This window comes from Pyxicephalus adspersus, chromosome W, assembly GCF_032062135.1.
Source record: "Pyxicephalus adspersus chromosome W, UCB_Pads_2.0, whole genome shotgun sequence".
In the NCBI taxonomy this organism is placed as follows: domain Eukaryota; kingdom Metazoa; phylum Chordata; class Amphibia; order Anura; family Pyxicephalidae; genus Pyxicephalus; species Pyxicephalus adspersus.
The window spans coordinates 891,020-899,713 of NC_092870.1; positions in this window are offsets into that span (position 1 = coordinate 891,020).

An 8,694-nucleotide genomic window follows, 5' to 3' on the forward strand; every position below is an offset into this window, starting at 1 on the left:
TGGCGAGGGCGCTTCAGCAGCTGTAGATAAATAATGAACAGCATAAGTAAAAGTGGGTGGGCGGGACTAAAGTAGATTTGTAAGATTAGTTAAGGTGAATAGATGAATGCTGAACTTCTAAATGATACTTTCTGCCTACGTTCAAAAGTTTGAAGCAAACATTTGTCAGTACATCTATGGCCAACTAAACAACTCATGTCTATTTTTAGTCATGCTATCCAACACCCTAGAAAGAACGTTTATTTGATGCATGATTAATGACTGGAAGCTACATGAAATCCTGCTAGATCTTTCTTTGTATTTGTAATGAAAAATGGTGAAAGTAGTGTGAGAATGTGTTGAATTTCAACATATGTTACAAAAATTGATTCTAAGGTTAACTTACAGGCAATCTCCTCGGCCTCGGCCGCCTCCACTCCTTCATCGGAGGACTCTGGCTGCGGATGTGGTGCAGCTGGCTCCTCTTCCACCGGGGATGGCTCCTCCTCCACCGGGGATGTCTCCTCCTCCCTCGGGGATGGCACCTGCTCCCCCGGGGATGGCACCTGCTCCTCCTCCACGTCCTGGGGGATGGCCAGGCGCCTGTGTGGCCGCTGCAAAATTATGAGGCGGCGTGATGGAGTGTTGGCTGTAATAACAAAATCAAATATATCAAATTAATAAGGGTAGTAAAATATAGGAAGTGAAAAACAAACAGTTCTAGGCTTAACAATATTACTTTACACAGACAACAAACATTGTAAAACACCATTCCTTATCAAGAGGAGAAGACAAAATGCCAAACTTACCAGACAGGATGCGGCCCCCGACTTCGCACACCAGATCGGGTCTCCTCCGCTTGAGGTCGCTCCAGGTGTGCTGGATCTGGGCGACTATTGGGCGCCTCCCTTCAGGGGTCCACAGCCTGTCTGCGATCCACTCTGCGATTTGTCGCTTCACAAATATTGACCGCTGCTGGTCGTATCTCTTGCGAATCATGGTCCAAATAAAAAGAGAAACTGTGAGTCATTTTGACAACAACCAAACACCTGTTAAAAAGAAAAAAAAGGGATAACTAATTCATAGAATGATTTATATAGTTTCTGTTACAAATGTAAACTGTTTGTTAAGATTGTGTGTAGATATATGTGGGTATACTATTACTATTACTATGAAGCTTCCAGTTGCCACCCCACTAAGCTTAATCCTGTTTAAACCATGTACATACCGTGTACATAGTTGTGAACAGCCAATTTTAGGTGTGTGGACCTCTATTCAGCTCTCATCTGCAGCTGTAATCCGTTGAAAGAACAATAGAGAATGCTCCATTCTCAGCCATCATCCATGCAGAGGACTCCAGCTGGGGACACAGGCTGCCCCCCCATTCTATAGCTGTGCTGTGGCTTCTATATAAAAAAACTGCTTGGTAAAATATATCCACTTTGTGGGCATGTGTAACGACATCATGGGCACAGTGTGATATCTGTGTGTGGGAATTCTGCATGTCAAATATGTGTGCCATTAGAAAGAATGATTTTTTAGGGGAACGGTGACTTTTAATGCAAGCTCGCCAGTGTAAAGCTGCCGGAGATGCGCGGCTCCGGCCGCGAGCTCATTCAGTTGCTCTAAAAAATAATGATATTTAATTATTAATCATTATAAATATCTGTATTTTTTAATAGGAAATACATACATTCTTATGTCTTTCATAGATAGCAAATTGTATCCTGAATTAAATATCTGTATTTTTTTTATAGAAAAAAAGAAATTTTGCTGTTTATTTTGATAGATAGCAAGTGGTATCAGAAATAATTCCCTGTATTTTTTTACAGAAATACAAAAATTTTTCAGTTTATTTTGATAGGTAGCAAGTGGTATCAGAAATAATTCTCTGTATTTTTTTTTTTACAGAAATACAAAAAAAACAGTTTATTTTGATAGATAGCAAGTGGTATCAGAATTAATTCTCTGTATTTTTTTTTACAGAAATACAGAAATTTTTCAGTTTATTTTGATAGAAAGCAAGTGGTATCAGAATTAATTCCCTGTATTTTTTTTACAGAAATACAGAACATTTTCTGTGTATTTTCATAGATAGCAACTTGCTACCTATCGAAATAAACAGAAAATTTTCTGTATTTCTGTAAAAAATATACAGAGATTTAATTCTGATCTTACTTGCTACATATCAAAATAAACAGAAAATTTTCTATCAAAATAAACAGAAAATTTTCTGTATTTCTGTAAAAAAAATACAGAGATTTAATTCTGATCCTACTTGCTACATAGAAAAATAAACAAAAAAATTTCTGTATTTCTGTAAAAAAAATACAGAAAATTAAATACTGATACCACTTGCTTACCTATCAAAATAAACAGAAAATTTTCTGTATTTTTGTTAAAAAAAACAGATATTTAATTCTGATACCACTTGCTATCTATCAAAAAAGCCTTAAAAGTTTCTGTATTTCTGTAAAAAAATACAGATATATAAATCTGATATCACTTGCTATATATCAACAAAGCCATCAAATTTTTTGCATTTCTGTAAAAAAATACTGATAGTTAATTCTGATACCACTTCCAATTTATCAAAATGAACAGAAAAATGTTTGTATTTCTGTAATAAAGACATTACAGATATTTAATTCTGATACCACTTGCTATCTATCAAAAAAGCCATAAAAAATTTCTGTATTTCTGTAAATAATACAGATATGTAAATCTGATACCACTTGCTATATATCAAAAAAGCCATAAAATTTCTGTATTTCTATAAAAAAAATACAGATATTTAATTCTGGTAACACTTGCAATCTATCAAAATAAACAGAAAAATGTCTGTATTTGTGTAAATAAAAATATAAATATTTAATTATGATACCACTTGCAATCTATCAAAATAAACAGAAACATTTCTGTATTTCTGTAAAAAAATACAGATATTTAATTCTGATACCACTTGCAATCTATTAAAATAAACAGAAAGACTTCCGGATCAGGCGCCCCGCGAGCAGGAAGCATGTAAGCGTGGCTCCTGCTCCCCTCCGGGATTTCACAGTAATAAACCGGCACTACCGCTGCTCTCTCTCCCGCCTTTCATACTCTGCCTGCCAATGTCTTAATGGACCGATTCCTGGCACCCTCATCTCTTCTTAACAGCCAAGAAGCCATGGGGAAGAAGGATAAAATCCGAGCAACCCCTTCCAAGATGGCCGCCGCAGCCTTTACATCCCATGCTGCCAGCGCTGATCCATCTCAGGTACAGTCTAATGATCCTGCTGATGTTTCCCAATCTGTACAAATTGCTGATGCAGTAGCTGCATTGTTGAAACCTACATTGCAAGAAGCTAATGATGCTGCAGTACATAAAGGTATACAATCTTTACGGAAGGATTTAAAGGAACAGTCTCAAAGATTGGATAGTACTGAGCAGCGAATTACACTAGTTGAAGATGATATTACATCTGCCAGTTACTCTCTCTATGCTAGAAACCAAAGCACAAGCCTTACAAGATAAGATAGAAGACCTAGAAAATAGATCTAGACGCAATAATGTACGCGTTGTGGGTCTACCAGAAAGTATTAAACCATCGCAATTACCTGACATCTGCTCCACGATATTGCCCCAATTATTGGGCCTTCAAGTACCCTGCAGGGTTGAACGCGCCCACAGACTGGGTCCAACTCGCACGGAGAGGTCCAATCCTAGACCGGTACTGGTGGCTTACACCTACTATACCGACAGAAACCGCATACTTCATGCCTATCGGAACCAACGCAAATTGCAGTATGAGGGAGCCTCTCTATTATTATTTGCGGATTACTCAGCAGAGGTTTCACGCAAGAGGCGCAGTTTTCAACAAGTGTGTTCTACGCTGTACCAACATAAACTGCGTTTTACTTTGGCCTATCCAGCTGTCCTTCATTTTACCGATCATCAAGGGCGAAAATATTCGCTCACCTCCGCTGAGGAGGCAGAAAGCCTGGTGCACGCTCTATTGTCCAACAGTTCCTCTACATCTTCAGAAGATTCCGGTACCTCCCCACTGCACTCCACTGAGCGTTCCCTGGTTCCGGTGGGCTCCCCAAAAATATCCAGGCATTCGGCCCAGGCACCTGCTAAGAAGCTTCGTGATATTCATCACACTGAGATGCAGCCAAAGGCGAGATGATGTGATTCACCCTTATCTATATTGAAAAGTGCCTTAATCTTTTTATTTTCTAACCGAAACTGAGCATTTATACATCCCATTATGTGAGGTGTGAGCCCGCATCTACTACTAGGTTGATGTTTTTGCCAACGTTACTGACTTGGTATATTTACTATTGCTCTGCGAGGAAAAAAGGAAAGTCATTATTTTTTCTTGTTTGTCTCCTCCCCTATGTTTTCCTAATGTTTTTTCCCCATATTCTTCCGGTTGTTACGGGATACACTCTCTTTGTCTGTTTGCACAACAGTCATAATTATTGTACCAGTTATGCATTTGCCTTTTATCATGGGCTTGACCCATTGATTGCTCTCTGTGTCTTCATAACATGCAGGTATAATAGACCAAAGTGCCTGTACTTATTATGTGTAATTAGCATTATGCAGCTGCATTATATTTGTTGTAGTCATGATTTATATAAGCCTTATCTTCTAAATATATGCAGATAGTTTCATGGAATGTTAAAGGCCTACGTTCCCCTAACAAACGTATGTCTGTGTTACGTCATTTAAAAAGACTAAAGGCGGATGTAGCTTTGTTACAGGAAACGCACTTGGGTACCGGTGATTTCCACAGAATGAAAAAACTTTGGGTTGGGGAAGTCTATGGCACTCCCTCTGTTGACAGGAAAGCTGGAGCCTTGATCCTGATCCATAGATCTTTTCAGGGCAAGGTCCAGACGGTGCAATGTGATTCGGCATGACGCATTATAAGAATACGTATTCAGTTATCTGATTATGATCTCTCTGTTTATAATATATATGCTCCCAATTCACCATCATCCTCCTTTTTTCAGGAAGTGTCTAGATGGGTTGCCCAGGACCCCACCCCTCACAATATATTAGGAGGGGATTTTAATTCAGTTATGGTGCAATCGGAAGATAGACGTCCTAGCCCTAATACATCTGTCACTAAATCACCATCCCACTCGATATTGGCAGACTTTGCCCATGCCATGTCTCTGAATGATGTTTGGAGACAATTTAATCCCCTGGAACACCAGTATACATTTGTCTCCCAAGCTCATGTAACGCAAGCCCGATTAGATTACCTGTTTTGCACAGATGCCATTCTGGACCAAATTGAATCTCCAGAAATCCATGCCATGGCGATATCTGACCACTCCCCTATCTCTATTAAGTTGAGAGACCACTTTCCCAGGGGCGATTATGTACCTTGGCGCTTTCCATCATATTTGTGTAAAGATCCCGAATTTCAGGCAACATTAACATCGGCATGGTTAGAATATGCCCAACATAACGCGGTTCACAGAAATGAACCGGTGCTTTTCTGGGAAGCGGGTAAGGCCTTCCTTCGGGGCAAGATTATTTCCTTTATGACTAAAAGGAAAAGGGTGACTCTATCTCATTTTTTGTCGGCCCAACGGGAACTTAGATCAGCGCAACAGGCGCTAACAGATAACCCTTCCCCGAGTACCAGACAGGCTTGGCAAGACTCTAAACGTCAATTTGATTTACGGCTTTACCAATATGAACAACTAAAATCTAAATATAGATTTTTGGAATTTCATAAATTCGGCAACAAATCGGGTAAAATGTTGGCGAACCTAGTACGTGCAGGATATAAACCAACATATATTCCAAAATTGAGATCTCCAATGGGCACTATGATTAGCTCGCCTAAGGAGATAAACCAATGTCTAGCGCAATATTTTCAACAGTTGTATTCGCTTCCAAATACAGATGATATGGCAGGTTCAGTCTTTCTTTCTGCACTTGAAATGCCCCAACTGCAGCAATCTGATTTAGATACTTTAAATGCCCCTATTACAAGAGAACAGGTCATGATGACTATCAAACACTTGAAAAATGGTAAAGCCCCAGGTCCAGACGGTTTCACCGCTGAGTTTTACAAATTTTTGGGAGATGGGATAGCTGATGATCTCCATGCAATGTTCTCTACCTTGTGGGATGGAGACAACTATTTCCAATCTGGTCAGGAAGCCTACATAAAGCTTCTCTTGAAAAAGGATAAAGATCCTTGCGACCCAGAATCCTACCGCCCCATATCATTGGTAAATATAGATGCTAAAATTCTGTCTAAAATTCTTGCAGACAGGCTAGCCATGATATTGCCTTCTCTAATTTCCCCGTCACAAGTGGGCTTTGTTCAAGGCAGATCTGCAGTAACCAATATTAGAAAAGTACTAGTAGCCTTGGAGACTGCTAAACGACAACCTGACCTTGATCTAGCCATAATTGCAATAGATGCCCATAAAGCATTTGATACGGTGAATATAACATGGCTTTTTAAGGTTCTTGATTATATTGGACTAAGAGGTTCATTCCTGAAATTGCTGGAGGCGATGTATGCTTCCCCAAATGCCAAGATACTCACACCCGGGTACCTATCCAGTCCCATCACTTTTCATAGGGGAACTAGGCAGGGTTGCCCTTTATCCCCCCTCCTGTTCAATCTAGCACTGGAACCACTAGTTAGATACTTAGATGCCACACCATCATTACATGGTATTCCGGTACACGATTGTGAGCTGCGAACTGCTTTTTTTGCGGATGACATTTTGATTTTCACATCTGATCCCAGAAGAGATAGTAATATTATTCAAACAACATTTCGCAATTAGGAAAAGTTTTGCAGGATTCAAAATAAACTTTATGAAAAGTGAGATTTTGTCTTTAGCTGGATCCATGACAGTTGTAGAATGTTGGAGGCAACAGGTCCCGTTTAAGGTGGCAATACACTCCATAGTTTATCTAGGGCTACGTATTGGCCGCCTGCCCTCATCGTTATACTCATTAAATTACCCCCCGCTGATATCTAAGATACTGAGGGAATTGAAAATATGGGAGAATTTACCGCTGTCCTTTTTGGGTCGCTGCCACCTGGTAAAAATTATGTCCTTTTCTAAGTTGTTATACCCTATGCAAACGCTGCCTCTCCTACTGACTCATTCTGATATCAATACTCTTAACAGAGCTTTCACAAAATTCATCTGGGCAGGAAGGCGTCCTAGAATTTCGCTTCTTAAATTGTATTTGCCCAAGAATGAAGGTGGAGTGGGCTTCCCCAATATTAGACTTTACAATTTGGCCTGCTTAACTAGACATGTTATAGATTGGCTTAGGGGGACCTCATGCTCTTCCAATATACCCCTCGAGAGTGCAATGACTCACCCCTGGGATCTGAATGCTTTATTGCATTGTAAAATTGCTATGCTTCCACTTTCTCTACGTCATAATATAATAATTAGAAATACAGTTGTTACATGGAAGGTGCTTAGACAGAAGTTTAAACTTCCGATCCGCCTATCTCCATATCTTCCCATATGTGGTAATCCCTTGTTTCCCCAGGCACAGGAATATGCACCATTTAAAGTATGGGCAGGAAAGGGCCTGATTTATTTTAGGGATCTCTTTGGACAGGAAGATATGTCTAGATATCCTTAATGGATCTACAAAACAAATATGGTATTCCTCAATGGGCACTCCATCCACTATATTATAATCAGGCTGTGTCTTATCTCAAATCTATGGCTTTTAATTAAAGTGACTTTTTTCGCCCTCATGTCTTTGATAAGCTTTTATCATTATCCCCTCCGAACATTTCCACTATACATGCCTATCTGTTGCCTACTTTTACTAAACCTCTTTCAGTCTCCAATGTAAAAAGATGGCAAAGAGACTTCTCTGACCCGGAGATTGTTGATATGGTCATACAAGGTTATCTTACAGTCAGGAAGAGTATTGTAAATGAGATATGGAGGGAATCTCAATTCATGTTACAACACAGGGCTTATAAGGTATTCCAGCCTTCCATATCTGATCCACAACCCAAGCAATGGCATTTTCAATGTCCCAAATGTAACTATGTCAACGCCTCTTTGTCTCATCGCCTTTGGTTTTGCCCACATATTGAGAGTTTTTGGCGTCAGGTTGCTATATTGATCTCTAATATTACGGGACATCATATTCCTGATACCCCTTTTTTGTTCCTATTTGGCTCATGGGAAAACACAAACCAGGACGGTATACCACGCTATTTACAACGCTGGATTAATATCTGTTTGTTGGCAGCCAGGCGAGTGATTATGCGCAATTGGATCCAACCCCTTCCTCCCACATTGGAACAAGTCATCGCTTCCCTGAAAATCTTATTTCATAGAGATGTTAGACGCTTCTGTAACAAAAATTCATATATTTAATTCTCAAACCACTTGCTATCTATCAAAAGAAACAGAAAAATTTCAGTATTTCTGTAAAAAATACAGATATTTAATTCTGATAGCACTTGCTATCTATCAAAATAAATATAAAAAATTCTGTATTTTTGTAAAAAATTACAGATATTTAATTCTGATACCCTTTGCAATCTCTCAAAATAAACAGAAAAATTTCTGTAAAAAATACAGATATTTAATTCTGATACCACTTGTAATCTATCAAAATAATCAAAAGAAATTTGTATTTCTGTAAAAAAATAGATATTTAATTCTGATACCACTTGCAATCTATCAAAATAAATA